Genomic DNA, 14658 nt, shown 5'->3' with positions numbered 1-14658 from the left:
TACTTCTTTGCCATTTACGTAGAGCATTTTATCGACAAGCTCACCCGTCATCTTTGCCCTGCACTCCCTACTCCTCCTGCTGTCCTCAAAATACACATTTCAACCATCAAGCCAGAGTTTTCTGCTCTGTGTTGCAGCTTCAGACTGCTGCAACTAATATGCATATCGTGAGTCTGTGTATTGGCTCTGCTGGTATTTTGTGAGCTTGGCAAATGTCAGTAAGCAAAGAAGCTGCTGTTGATTTCTTTGCTGTACCACAGATATGCTTGTGGGCATTTACATAAGAGTAACTATGAGTGAAATTATGGCCAGGTCCCTTTAAACAAGCTTAACAGCTGCAACATCAAAGTCTAACCTCTAATGATGTTATTGGCCTTATTAAATCATGTGCCGTCCCTCCTGAATATGGAGGTATAACAAAGTGACCACTCTCCTGCAGAAGGGATGGACCCACTTGTGGCAGATGGACGTCCAACCCAATCTGGAACTGAGACAAAGATGTCCGCCCCACTGTCCCCTGAGGAAATGAGTCCACAGGTTAATTCTGGTCTAATCAATGAGAGCCCTGCATGGAATTACCTGTGAGTATTCCTGATCTTTCACTCAGCTAATTAGCACTATTCATCTACGGGGGCGGAGACGGTCCCATGGCACTCACAGGGTCAAAGTAATTAAACATTTTGGCTCTGTACGCTCCCTCGCTGCCACCCTCGTCCTCATTTACTTAAAGTCTGAGCAGCTCCGTGGGGGCTGGGCGGGGCGTTGCCTTTGCTTTGCAGACGTGCACTGGGTTTGATTATTGATCTGGAGCTGAAGTCTGCTGGGGGTCATCCTGCAGAGGCAATCAAGAAAATGGGAAGTGGCAGGTCTCAGGCCTCTTTGTAATTGAACTGTTGTGTGGCAGACAAAACGGCAAACAACTCAAAGTAATATAGAGAGGGGGAGGGTCTTGTCAGGATGAGGACTCCTGAGTGATTTCCATACTTTCGTGATTTGTCTTCCATTGGCAAGCAACGATTGGTGCTGAAATTAAAAACTGAGGGTTGATAGATGGTGGGCGTGTTTGTTTGTACTGAATTTTTGAACATCCTCCAAGTTCCAAAGGATACCTTAATTGTGCCTCTTGTTCACATATGTTTATAATCCTCAGGATGGCCTGATTGTTTGCCATAATGAGCCTCTTCCTTATGACGAAGCAGGGCTAACCTTGGACGCAGCAGCAGCCCCCCTGTGAGGATGAAGTCATCACTATGTCCCCCCTCAATAGTATAATCTCTCCAAGCAATTCCAGATTCAAGCATAGTGGGTATTACACTCAGCAGTGCAAGTGATTTAAATCAGAACTGTTTGGAAAAGTGGAAAATTTGATTTCCAATGGTTTTGCTGTTAAAATGCTGCTTTACCTTCACGCTGCAGCATCGCTCTGTCTTCTGAGGAAACAGTGAATCCTTGGCTGCACTGAAAAAGTCAAGATGATCCTGCAGATCTTACCATGGATCTATAATTGTTTTGAAAGGTTGTCCGTGACTTTTTAAAGCAGCAGAAAATACCTTTAGGAAAACCGCTTAATCTTCATCTAAACTGATGGAGAGAAAATAGACTTTGCTGCTTTCAGCTTTACACTCAGGTGGTTATTTAAAAGCACTCCTGCAAGCAAAGCAGCAACGATAATTAAAGGCAGCAGTTTTTCAAATGTCTCACGACTAATCCTGAGCATATTGATTCAACTGTCTGAGCCTCAATCAGTGAGTCACTCAGGGTTTGATTGGTTTGGTCTTTAGGGGCCCCCAGATTGAAATGTAAGCAATAATAAATAATGAAGCTATAAGCCGTGTTCATAAAGCATGTCAGCCACCTGCATGACTTCTTTCAGTGCAAGCAGCACATCATGTAGTTTGTTTAGAAAGAGGAAATAGAGAGAAAAAATTGTAGCTGCAAGCTACAAGTTTCTGATAAATTCCAATTGTATGAAGTTTTTATTGTGAAGGTGTCAAACAATAGCCTATTTACACCTTTTGAACCAAGGACAGATATGGATGTGTTATAGTCTCCAGCCATGCTAGCAGCTTCGTGAGGCTGTAATTAGACACGGAAGGCTCTGAGCTAAATGCTAACGTATGAATGCAAGACAGTGTTAATATGTTGGTGTTTAGCAGGTATCATTTTTGCCATTTGCCAGCTCCATTTAGCACGTTAGCATGCTCACACTGGCTAATTGGCCCTAAACACAACATACACCTGAGGCTGATGGGAATGTCATGAGATTTGCTTGCACCAAAGCTCAAATATAGACCTCATGGTGGTGCTACAGGAAAGTCAGCAAAATCCATAGAGTTCATTGTCTGGGAACCATGACTGTCTGCACATAATGTGGTGGGATATTCTGCTGAATGAGAGAAAACTTTGGCAACTTCAGATGAAAAGGACAGTCTGGGCAGTATTGGTACGTGTACAAAAATTCATGGCAATCCATCAAACAGTTGTTGAGATATTTCAGCCTGGACCAAAGTGGCGTATCTGCCAAAAGACATGCTAGTGGGCTGAAAACATCCACATTAAAACTGCATTAATAGATTTTTGTGGTGCAGTTTTTGTGGTGGATGTATTAGAAAACAACTGCCTTCTTGCCTTTTTACACAGTTTGCACACCGATAAAGTTCTAATGTAAGAACCATAAAAAATAAATTGAATGCTCGAAGCGCATACTGTTCTGAAGTCATCTGTGATGTTACTCAAGGCAAGTGTTATGCTCCAGCACTTCACGCTAATGCAGTGTCTGCACAGTGTATATGTAAGCTCGCTGTTAAAAACATCATCCATCAAGATGAGTAACAACAGGGCCAATTGAGGCTCTTCACAATGAATTAAAGCTAATCGAAATTTAGTCGGGCGATGACAAAATGCTTTCAGACGTTGATTTATCTTGTGATTGGTCATGCTCGTCAGTTGAGCCCTGACCTCAGGAAGCATATAAAACATCAGGAAGTTTACACAAGCCCCAATTTATAAGTGATGGGTGACACAAGGCCAATATACCCTCCCTGTTGCTGCTATCCGGGCACTCTAATCTGACAAATGGGCCTTTGTTTCACATGGATTTATACATTTTGGGGATGTAAGACGTTTTTGGTGAGTCTATTCATTTACTGAGAACAGTCAAAAGGTCATAAAATGAAGCCATGAGAAGAAAAGTATATGTTATTAATCTCGTGAATCCATTAAAAACTGGAAACACATACTAATAAATGGTAGCTAGAAGCATTTTCAAATCTTTAAATTGTTGGCATCCGTGAATGGAGTTTGCTGGTTGAGACTAATGTAGAGGAAAGGCGAAGCTCTAATGTCATAATGAAGTGGAAAACAAACCACAATTTTTGGAAGGACAGTATCTCTGGCAACGCATTGTTTTTAGAGTGGCGCCTCATTGTGATTCCAGAGTGAAAACAGCTGCATGAAATCAGCTTTTATCCAGTAATGACACAGATAACACGTTGTTAAATTCAACATCTGTTGAATGCACATTCATCCTTAAAGCTGTAGCACAACGTATCAGAAGTTTCTGGATTAGTTTGTCCATTTTACTGTGAAAAGAGGGCAAATGTTGAGATTTCTTCAAGATTTTTTTGAGTGTTCACCAGGAGTTACAAGGCCAGGAAATGCTGAAGCCATGACCTACAAGGTTAGACATAATCTGAACCTCTTCATGTACTGTGTGCTTCTTTCCACAGGTGAATGGCTTTGGTGGGTGTCTGGGGGCTGGTTGGTGGACGGGAATGACGGGTGAAGGTGAATGCCAGAAACCGTGCAGCTCCTCTGGGACTGAATAATTTGAGGTGGGTACCTGGGAACTGAAGGTTCACGGTTCATGGCGAGTGGTTGCCGGGATTGCAGCTCCGTGGGGAAGTCTGAGGCGTGTCAAAGGGATTGCAGTCACCTTCCAGTCCCAACACATGGGAACTGACATCAAGCATCTGTGTCTAATGCCAGGGTCGGGTAAGGGATACGACTTGACCCTTGGCTTTTGGTGAAATTCAGCCATTCGTCATGCGTCGCTGGATCAGGGGCTCGAGCTCCTGGCACATCTGTTTATAATGCAGGTAGCGTGTGGGGGGGCTGCGGCTTCCGTGAATCCGAACAATCTGCTGATGTACACAAATTGATGGCAGTTGAACCGTGTGCTTCCAGAGAGACACTGGCTCTCAGCTTAATGAGGTTGTATGTCCGTTGAGTTTAAGCCACTCTGAGACAGACAATGCTCACCTTTGAACTTTGAAGAAACCAAAAGAATCTTGATAAGATGCGTTGAGAGATAGTTGAAAATGTCAATACATCAAGGAGTTTATTTTTTCCCCAATGATGCATAAAGTATCCATCCATCTTTACACTTTAAACAGTGCCATGATTGTTGCAAAGTGTCCCATTTAGCTGTCCGCGGGTGTTTAAAATGATTGTGAAAAGGGGCCTTCAGGGAGCTTCAGGTGTTTACATTGTCCAAGACAGATGACGCTCGTTCCCTTTAGCTTAAACACTCTGTGTACACTGTGGTACTTTTTGTTTGGCTATCTTAAATGTCGTACTTCAGTATACTCTCATAGTCCTGGTCATACGACAGAGTTCCTCAGGCACTCTTAAGATGAACAAGGAGAGGAGCCTTTATTTACATATTGGTTAAACAATGACTTCACTAACCTCTCCAACTAAATGAAGGTTTTTAATATTTAATGGATTGGGTGACATGTTTTACTGTTATGTTAAAGACAAAAAGCACTAGCTATGATAACACTTTGTGAGGTAACATACGGTTAGAGTGGGTTTTTAAAGCTCTCTTGCATATGTGAAAAAAATTTTAGACAACTTATTGAGGGGAGGGTGAGAGGTGGTTCAGTTGGTTGCAATCCATAACCTCATTGGTAGATGCCACTAAATCCTACACACTGGTCCTTTAAAGGAGGACAAAGCTAAATCAGTGGAGTATTATTTAAGGGTCTTTGAACTTACTATGTGTGGAGCTGACAGAGCACTTGGTCTCTTCACTCTTCTTATGGAGCTTTCAGTCACCATGTTTTGACTTGTGGAAGGAGTTGCGGCGACAGCAGAAAATCTGCATCTTCTCCATTTGCCGCCTCGGTCAGAAAGGTCAAGCTGTGATTGACACCAGGACGATGACAGACAGGTGACCCCTGACCTTAAATGAAGGCTCGATCGGACAATCATGACACTGACATGATCTCCTTAAAGCGAGGAACGCCCACAGAATACATGTTGCCATCGACTGCCCTGAACACAACAGCGACTATTGAGTGACCTTGTTGCTCTGAGCCGACTGAAAAGAAAACCCCTGTGGGGAACTCCCCCCTCCCCACCTGATTGAAATTCCTCCGGAGGAGCTGTGTGAAGATCTTAAGTCATAGCAGTGATCCACAGTGACAGTCAAATTACAGGAATTCAGATGAAGAAGATAAAACAAATCTCAGTCCCCCCTCGAGCAGACTTTTATCTCTGTCTGCATCCTCAACTATTTGCTGAACTCATGTAAATTATGATAAATGACGCTGGGGTGGAATGTGCTTGCTGCAACAGGCCTTTTTCTTCTCCTTGTGAGGATTGTCTACAATTGATATGTTGTATCTCATCAGCATCAGTCACTGAGGGTGTTTACTGTCAAAGTAATCACTGCAGATCTTATCAAAGTTTGTATTCACTGGCCAAATCAGCCACACTCCTGATCAGAGGGTTTAACTGGAGGTTAAACCAACATGTTCCTGACACAAGAGAAAGGGAAATCAACTGATAAGGAAAACACGTCCTATCAGCTGATCAAAGCTATTTTTTGAAGGGCCAAACAGTTATTAGTTTGTGGTAAGATTAACACATTATTAAATTTCATGTTCACTTGCTGCTTGATATCAAGACAGAAGGTGGGCGTGTTTTGCACGGCAACAGCTGTAGGATGCATGTCTGTGGGTATTTTCACTGTGAAAAAAGGGGGGAAAACATGGACACAGTGACAATTCAGGGCAATGAGGGATGAAATTCAATAAAATGTAGCAGAAGGCACAGTAACGAGATGGGAACTGGCATGGCAAGTTAATGGGCTGTCGCTGACAGCCCAAAATGGATTTTCCTCTGTGACGATGATGTTGAATGTAGCTGGATCTTGTGTGTAGCACAATGTACTGTCTTACACTAAGTCTTTCTTTGTCCATCTGCGGCATGCTCATCATTAAAATAACTTATTTAACTGATAGCATCTGCTGAGCGGCTATGTGTTGGCTCTGTGAATAGCAGTCTTTCACTGTGAGATGCATGGGCAGATTAAATGAGTGCATAGACTTGGAGATAACCCCACTCTGCACTAAAATGCGTACAAAAAAAGATTTCTTCCAGAAACACATGTATAATCAATCTTTTGTTATGGGCTTGGGTCACAAACATGAGTGCACCCTGCCTCTTACCACCTCAATCATTCAGAGTTTATTCAACAGATGTAATGTTGGGAGCGAACCACTGTGACCTCATGGGATGGCATGTGAGTATGTGAGTCCACTTTTAAGGACATTTCGCACATCATGTCACACATTTTAAGCTTTTCACACATCATTTAACACCATTGACATTTTATGTGTTCTGGACACGCAGGAAAGGACAAAATCAGGTGACTGTCGTTCCATCTGTAGGGTTAGGTTTCATGCAGTAACTCAGTGCAATAAAACTACTTGTTCAGTTTAGGAAAACATCATGGTTTGGGTTGAAATAACTATGTTAACTTATGTGACGTAATTTAAATATGTTACATAAGTTAACTCAGGGTCGACTTTTGGTTTCACATGGGACAAGAGCACCAGTCTGCTGGGTCAAAGTTATGTTTGTTTGATCCATCCATCCACCCCACCTTCCTCCATACTTTATACCAGGCATTTTTTTCTCTGACAGTTATGCTTAAAATGTCATACGAAAGTCAAAAAAAATGACTGACAATCTGCCACATTCAACAGCAGTTGTTTCTTACTGAGGCAGCTCTGATGCGAACATTTCCAGTGCTGGATGATTTTCCCTGGCTTGAAGAAGAAATTCTGAAAGGCCTCATTTTCTGTCATCACAACACGAAGAAAGCCAGCTGCATCAAGGAGGTCATCTATTCAATCCTGACCTGACAATCTGGATGAACACATTAACATCATCGTCATAGATGGACTCAGTGTTCCCCATTGGGGTGTGTGACCTTAAGGCCTCTTTTCTGCACAGATGTTTCCAGATTTTACTTCCAACAAACTTTCGAGGCTTTCCAAATACAGTGCGCCACAGCTTCCTCTTTTCAAGCCACATCACATCATCCTCTTATGAAGTAACTTACTGTAGCCTGTATCGTCTTCTTCAACTTGCCCTTTTCTGTAAACATGTGCTGTCTTGGCTTGACTTGAACTTAAGCTTGGTGTCAGCTCAGCCCGGCAGGGATTTGCATTCATTACAACTGGGCTACCCACTTGAAGTGTGTCCTTATCTGATGACGTGTTTGTCTTGAGTCGATGATTTTGATTGGCATCTCTTGCTTGGTGCTTGAACTGATGAAAAGACCATCTGACCTCCCCACAACCTGCTTGGAGGTGGTCTAAGCCTTCTTTGACGTAACTCTGGACATGATCTCAGGCATGATCCAACACAACTCAGCACATCTAAACGGGTAATTGAAACGCAAGTCAACAGGAAACATTGTGGCCAATGGAAAAGCCCTCTGGAACCCAGAAGACTGGCTCTACGTGAGGTCTTCCCCTCACCTTAATTCCACCAATCTAGACCTATCCTCTTAGCAATATCCAGTCACCAGACTGCCTTCTAATGATTTAAGGATTTCTACTGTAACACTGCACACCATTCCTCTCCAAAGACTTGCTGCTTATTGCATCCTCCAGAACATATGTCGGCCAATGATCTCCAAGCATGCTTATGTTGTCCAAGACTACCTGGCAGGAACAAGCTTTTCTCAGAGTCAACTGCACTGTCATTGTCTCAGCTTGCCGACTTGTCCTGTTTGATACTCCCTGGCATAAATTTCCACTTCATTCGTACAATTTTATCTCCCAGCTTCCATTGGGGCAACACCTTTGCCTTGTTCTCTGCATTCAGTCCCCTCCAAGCTCTTGTCTCAGCCTTGAGACTGGCACAGTAGCTCATCAGATCCTCAACCACCTGAATGTTATCCAACACTATCATCCTTCCAAACACCCAATTTCTGGCTCGGTCTACCGTCCAGCATGGCACCCCGAACAGCACAGTCGAGCTCAGTGGCCAACAGCTCTCCCAAACCAATCATTCTAACAACCTCTCCACCCTCCAGCAAGTACATTATTCCAGGATCTGCTTCCAGGACCCTCCTTCCAGCAGCTGTCACTCGCCCGAATCCAAAAACTTGATCCAAACTCTGAGTCTCTGGGGCCAGTTGTCTCATCATGTCTAATCCCTAAGCGATCAGCCTCATCCAGAGAAAGAGCCAAATATCCACAAACACAGCATTAATCTTTTCATTGCTATGTTTCTAAAAAACCCCTGCTACCCAGGCCGTTATTGTGTTACTCATTTGAATGTTGTCCAGTTATTTGAAAAGTCAAAAAAGATCCCCCGTGTTTCATGTTTTAATTCATGTTGTCCCATGAAACCAGGGGTTCAGCTTAGCAGCTTCCTATTGTATGTTAAATTGAACAATATCTCTTCACACAGTCTCATAACCTCCATGTTTTTCCCACATTAATTTGTATATTTTGTTCCAATTTATCTGACAGTGTGGAAAATAGAAGACCAAGTTCAATGCCAGTCCCGCTCTGAAGGACATCAGTGCCCTGGGGTGAGTTGTCCACTTCATTTAAACCAAAAGAACACCAAAAACAATGCCACGCTGATTTTTACAAGACAAAAAGACCAAAAGCGCCACCCTGAATTGGAATATTTCAGCTTTATAAAGGTATGAAATAGCTGAAATCCATCCTTGGCACAAATATATGTGAAATACTTGTGTGTCATGGTCATTCAGTGTGATGAAAATATCTCTGTATAACTTGGAAGCTACTGAGGGGGAAACCTAAATCTAAATTGTAGAGGTTGGATGTAATCCTTTGGAAGCAATCTCGCCGGTCCCCTGTGACCAATCGGTATGATTAACAGCATTACAATGTCTATCAGGAAATCAGAAGCATGCATCAGGAAATGATCATCGCAGAACACCGTTCTACCCTCACACAGCTTTTGATATCTGGAAAAGAGCTCAGAAACCAGTAAACAACATATAAATTCAACACAAGACTTATAAAGCTGCCTCTGAAAACCACAACTACTGTAACGGTAGTTGTTCTACGTCTACGTTCGTTAAGTTTATTAGACAGACTAATAAAGTTGTGGATGGCGTTCTCTATTAAATCTACTAAGAGTTGAACTCCGTCCTACAGCGCTGAGTATCACATGCCGCACAGCAGCTTCACAAGAGGCAGGAAGTGGAATAAATCATAACCAGATTCCATTAGCTCCCCTGTGGAAGTTAATGCCTCGAGTGAAGAACTTTTAATTTGATTTATTATGTCCCCCACCCACTGAGATGGAAGTGTGGAGGACAGGAAATGATGTGCAGTGATGGGAGAGGAGACACACATGAGAAATCACCAGTATAATGTGTCAGGTAAAGCAGGGACAGATGGGCTCCATCGTGGTCAAAAATAGAACAAAATCATGCAGAATGTGCTCTTCCTTTGTGTTAAACACGGTGGCATCCTGGTCATTTTTTATATTGGATTATAGTCAAATCAAATCAAGACCCCATCACTTTCTCCAGTCTATGAAAACAGGTGCACATTTAAGACACTTCAGGTGAACAGGGTAAAAATTTGAAGCGGCAGAAGTTTTCTGAAATCACATGTTTAAATTATGCACATTGTCTCATTAAATATGCACTAAATTTGCATACTCTTCCAGAAATCTGAATATCGGATAAAGCCAGGTTCAAAGATTTTTACAGAGGGAATTTTGGATATCTCTTTTTAGCGCTCTGAATGATAAATGAACAAACCTCTTGGTAAAAACCTTGAGAATACAGATCAGGATGAAACTGGGAAGTTTTGGTGTATGTCAGTAAAACTGAAGCAGAGATTTCTGGCTCGGACTCATTTTGAGAAAATCGACTTTTAAGATATAAACTGTAAGAAAACACATGTCTATCAATCAATATGACTCAATATCTATTAAAGATGCACAAATCTGCAAGTATATTACAGCATAGTTTTGATACTTTTACTTAAAGACAGATGGTCTTCTACCTTGGAAGCAGCCTTTTTGTTTGTTTGTTTCCTATTTGCTCTGTTTTGGACCGGGCATTTTGTGAACATGTGCTCCAGCAGGTGCTGGCAGTCGTTCCAGATTGTCCAGGCGGTCAGGACTGCACCAAGTGTGACTGCTGGAGGAGAAAGCAGCTCAAAGAGTGAGCCTATCCTGAGTGCAACGTTACTGAGATATTAGACATTTAAAGTTTGGCTGAAAAACAGAATCCTGCTGACTGACTCGCCTCAGCCTTGCTGAAATGTAGGTGGTTTTGACGATCAAGGATTCAGACCTGAGGAATTTCTATGTGGGGACTTTTTCTTTTGTTTTAGCAGTTATGGCTTTGAACTATGTGTATACAGCAGGACTGAGCTCTGAACCACTGTTGCTGTTGTTGGTGGCGCTCCAAGCCACTCAGAAATGCTCGCTTACATCCTCATGAACCGTAACAGGGCGACAATATGCGATTCTTTGGAACACAAATTAGTCAGTGGACAAATGAATCACTGAACTGACTTGACTCATTGTTTTCCTTGTGTCACTCCTTTCCTTCTGCCCTCCTCTCTGGATTTCCTGGTTCATCTGCAGCATGAGGTCTACACTGCTTATGGAAATGCCCCTCTCAGACAGAGAAAGTCACACTCCAGCTCACCTTTCAGCCCCAGTCAGCCCTCATTACTGGGCAGAGACGACTCAGCGATGCAGACTCCATCAGCGCTGTACAGTACAGTAATGTATGGATTCCAGCTGATGACTTCAGACACTGAGAAAGAGGTGCAGGGAGATTTCCCTCGAGCTGTTTTGACACGGAGCGTGACTCTGGCAGAATTCCTCACCTCTTTTTGCCGGGGTGGTTAAACCTCTCCATTCATCTCTCAGAGTGAGCTGTTGAAAGTGACGGACGCCGCCAATATCTGTTTAGCATTTATCAGATCTGCCCTTCGGTGCCTAGCAGCTAATTAGCGATCCCATTATTCACGTCTCGGCTCTTTTTTGTTTTTCCTCCCTTTCGCGGGTTTACCGAAGTGTTGGCCGCGAGTACGCGCCAGCTCCACAGATGGAATGAACATATGTAAATTCAGATCAGCCGCCCTGATGGGGAAAAAATCTGGTTTTTATTCATAGAAAAAACATGTGCAGCATCAGTTTGAGGTTCAATCACGCATCAAGCTGGAAAATGACACACTGCTTGTGTCCTTGATATTTCAATATCAAGTAATCAACAAGCTAATTGGGATGTTTTGCTGTGTTACGTTGTTTAAGTTTACGCTTTGTTTAAGTTTAATAGGTTATGGATTAAATGGAAAAACAACCGCTCAGACACATTTCTGAGTTCTTGTTTAGAGGACATCTTGCATCCAGCAGTTTGGAAATGAAAAATATTTGCACACAGTTTGTGGATGTGCCTTTTGGTGGAAAACAATATCAGACACAAAGTATTATCAAAAGTATTTCTATGTCATAAAACATGTCTGGAGGAGATCTAAGTAACCTATCAAGAAAAACTGCAGCACTGACTGGTTCCAAATCCTTCAGACGGCAATCTGTTCGTAGTCGAGTGAACTTGTGATCTTTGCCGCTTGTTCAGATTTACAGAAAGATAAATGGATTTCCTGTATTCAGTCGATCATGTTCCTCACAGGAAAGGGCAAAACCGTAAAAGAACAGCGAGCACAGGAGCGCTGACAGTGTATTAGTATGCTACAGTCGAGCCTCTGACTGGACATTATCTTGCCCAGTGCACACATGTGCATCGCAGGAGGGCCTCCCCCGACCTTGGCCTTCGCTTTGTGACAAATGAATAACATCTGCAGTGCTAATAAGGGACAGGTTTGAAACGATGAGCGAGAGAGGAGCTGCTGTCTGCATGCACAGCCCGGACGACTCCAGAAGACCTGCGAATTGTGTAACAGAGGCACTGCAGATTGGATGTTGCGTGGCATCATGTTGCCACACGTGTCTTTTTTGAGGATTTGCCATCACTCACTTTAAAACATCGTCTCCTGTCAGACGTTACACCTGCGTGGCGCTTACGCCCTCTTCGGCTCTTCACACTCATTAAGTTAATTTACAGCTGCAGCCCTGTCGTGGGGATAGTAAAGGATACGCCTCATCTCTATTTTGCACTCACCCACTTCTTCCCATTCTTCTTCTCCTTCTCCGCCAATGAAGAGTATGCAACCGGGCCCAATGAAAAACCTGCATTGCTCTAGTGGGCCATCCTGACACTTTAATTGGAGAGGCGTAAATCAGGCTCCATTGTCAGGGAGAAGGGTAATTATTTCCTCCTGTCTCAGCCACCAGCGTGCCCCGCTTCCCTCCCCCATTTTACTTTCTCTGTCTGTCATCAGACCTGGCTCACAGACACTCCCTTTCCTTTCTTTTCTGAGCTGTGATTTTAGCAATAAGCTCTAATTCTACCTCGAAGCCAAAGAGCTAAAGTGTAAAATCCTTCACATCCTGGTTCATACCTGCAGTGAAGCGACATGTGACCCTCAGCTCGAGGGCAACACAAATGCACCCATTCATGATGAAAATGGAGCTTAATATCCCTCTCTGGCGTTCAGTATGGAAATAGTTAAGTTAAATGGTTCTTGGTTGTGGCTAACACATGGTAACACGTACTGTAGCATTCATATATCCAGCCAAGCCTTTCTAGACTCCTGACTCCTCTGGTTTGGGCTTGTGTCGAAGCTACAAATATGTACTGCAATAAGCATTTGTGTTTGTGCAGGTTTGGCATGGTTCAGACCCTGTACATAGCATTTTAGCTCCCTGTGCTGAGCAAGCTCTCCCCAATGAGCCCATCTGAAGCGACTGCGTGTTAACTGTTTCTGAGCATCTTCTCCACAAGTCGGGCTTGCGTGCTCCTGAGCGTGCTTCTCTCATATCCACATCTTTTTTATGGCTGACCACATCGGATGGAGAGTGTCCTATGTTATTACATTACTTCACAATCCACCCCAGTGATGAAATCCATCACTTCTGTGGCAAGACTTCTCAAAGGAGGACAGTTGAATGCACTGAATGGTCTGGATAGTTTAAGAGAGCATGCATCAGCAAAAGAAAGGGGAATAACTCAGCTGTTTTTAGCCATGCTGGCTGCATGGCAATGCTGGTTTGTTCCACCACTTTGGTCCTGACTGAAATATCTCAACAACTATTGGATGGATTGCTGTGGAATTGGGTGCAGACATTGATGATCCCCAGAGGACGAAGCCGTCTGACCTTGGTGATCCTCTGATGTGCCGCCATGAGGTTGGCATTGCTGACAACAGATATTCATGCTTCCCAGACAATCGGCGTTTCATTTAACACCACCAATTAGCAAATGTTAGCATGCCGGCACACTAAACTAAAAGGGTAGTTCACCAGTTCAGTACTGCCCTCCAAACCTTGTCGGGCTCTCAATATTAGCATGCTGTGAGGCTTCTTTTCACAGTTTGCCGTACAAAACTTTGAGTTATAATCCCTTGAAATGGTTCCAGCGTATGCTATAAATGATGATACTTCATATGCTGATGAAAACAGAAATAATGAAAAATGTATATTCATTGCATCGTGAGCGTATTTGCTATTTCTGGAACGGCCATTTGATCATCCACAGATTCAAAGCAGCCTGAATGTGTTTGACCTTTCCGGCTTTACCCGGTGTGAGGTGGTGTCCTCCACCTCTCTGATGTTTTGTGTGTTAAAGTTTGCTGTCTAGTTAATGGAGGGAGGGAGAGAGGGAGGCAGATCATGTAGGGGAGGGGTGGGAGGAGGAGGAGGAGAAGGAGGAGGAGGAGGGGGACTTCAGTGGAGAGTGTGTAATAGGACACCAGCCCTCTCTGTCTTTTTCGCTCTCCTCCCTCTCTCCTCTCCTCTCTCCTGTGCTCTCTCTCTCTCTCTCTCTCTCAGACAAGCCAGCTCTTTGAGCACTTAGATGGAATAGCAGCATTTTTCTTCTTTGGTGTCACAGGAGGAAACTGGAAACAAGGTGTTTAAAGGAGGATAAAGAAGATCCAGATCTGCTTTGCTACCTGGCTTTGCTCAAGTAGGACCAGCACTGGAGGAAGCTCCTGAGAGGTGAGTCCTGGACCAGGGGACTGATGTGGATCCTGTCTCTGTAGGGAGAGGGTCTACCTGCCGTACTGCACCGAGCTGTGGTGGAGCGGATCACATAGTGGAGGCAGAGAGGAGGTGGTAGGCAGGAGGCTAACAGGTGCAGAGTCCCAGCAGTGAGCATTGCTGCCAGTCACTGGAAGTAAATTTAATCTGACTGCTGAGGAGTCGGCCAAATTTAACAAATTTCTCTTGACTACATGAGACTAAAGCCACTTGCTTTATTTCCCTCATGTGCTTCTCTATCTGTTTTAA

At 43.6% G+C, this 14658-nt stretch overlaps 1 protein-coding gene across 1 annotated transcript in view; it reads left to right on the top strand.

The window, feature by feature from the left end:
* Positions 1–14195: 14195 nt before the first annotated feature.
* The window catches only part of sema3c (sema domain, immunoglobulin domain (Ig), short basic domain, secreted, (semaphorin) 3C), a 36460-nt gene continuing 35997 nt past the window's right edge, over positions 14196–14658 (top strand). Inside the window, exon 1 of the mRNA XM_076722286.1 lies at positions 14196–14367. The gene's annotated coding sequence lies outside the window, so the exon portion shown is untranslated. The remainder of the gene's footprint in view (positions 14368–14658) is intronic.

This window comes from Chaetodon auriga, chromosome 22, assembly GCF_051107435.1.
Source record: "Chaetodon auriga isolate fChaAug3 chromosome 22, fChaAug3.hap1, whole genome shotgun sequence".
NCBI lineage: Eukaryota > Metazoa > Chordata > Actinopteri > Chaetodontiformes > Chaetodontidae > Chaetodon > Chaetodon auriga.
Note: the sequence above shows the minus strand (reverse complement) of the source record. Positions and strands in the feature narration are given on the sequence as shown.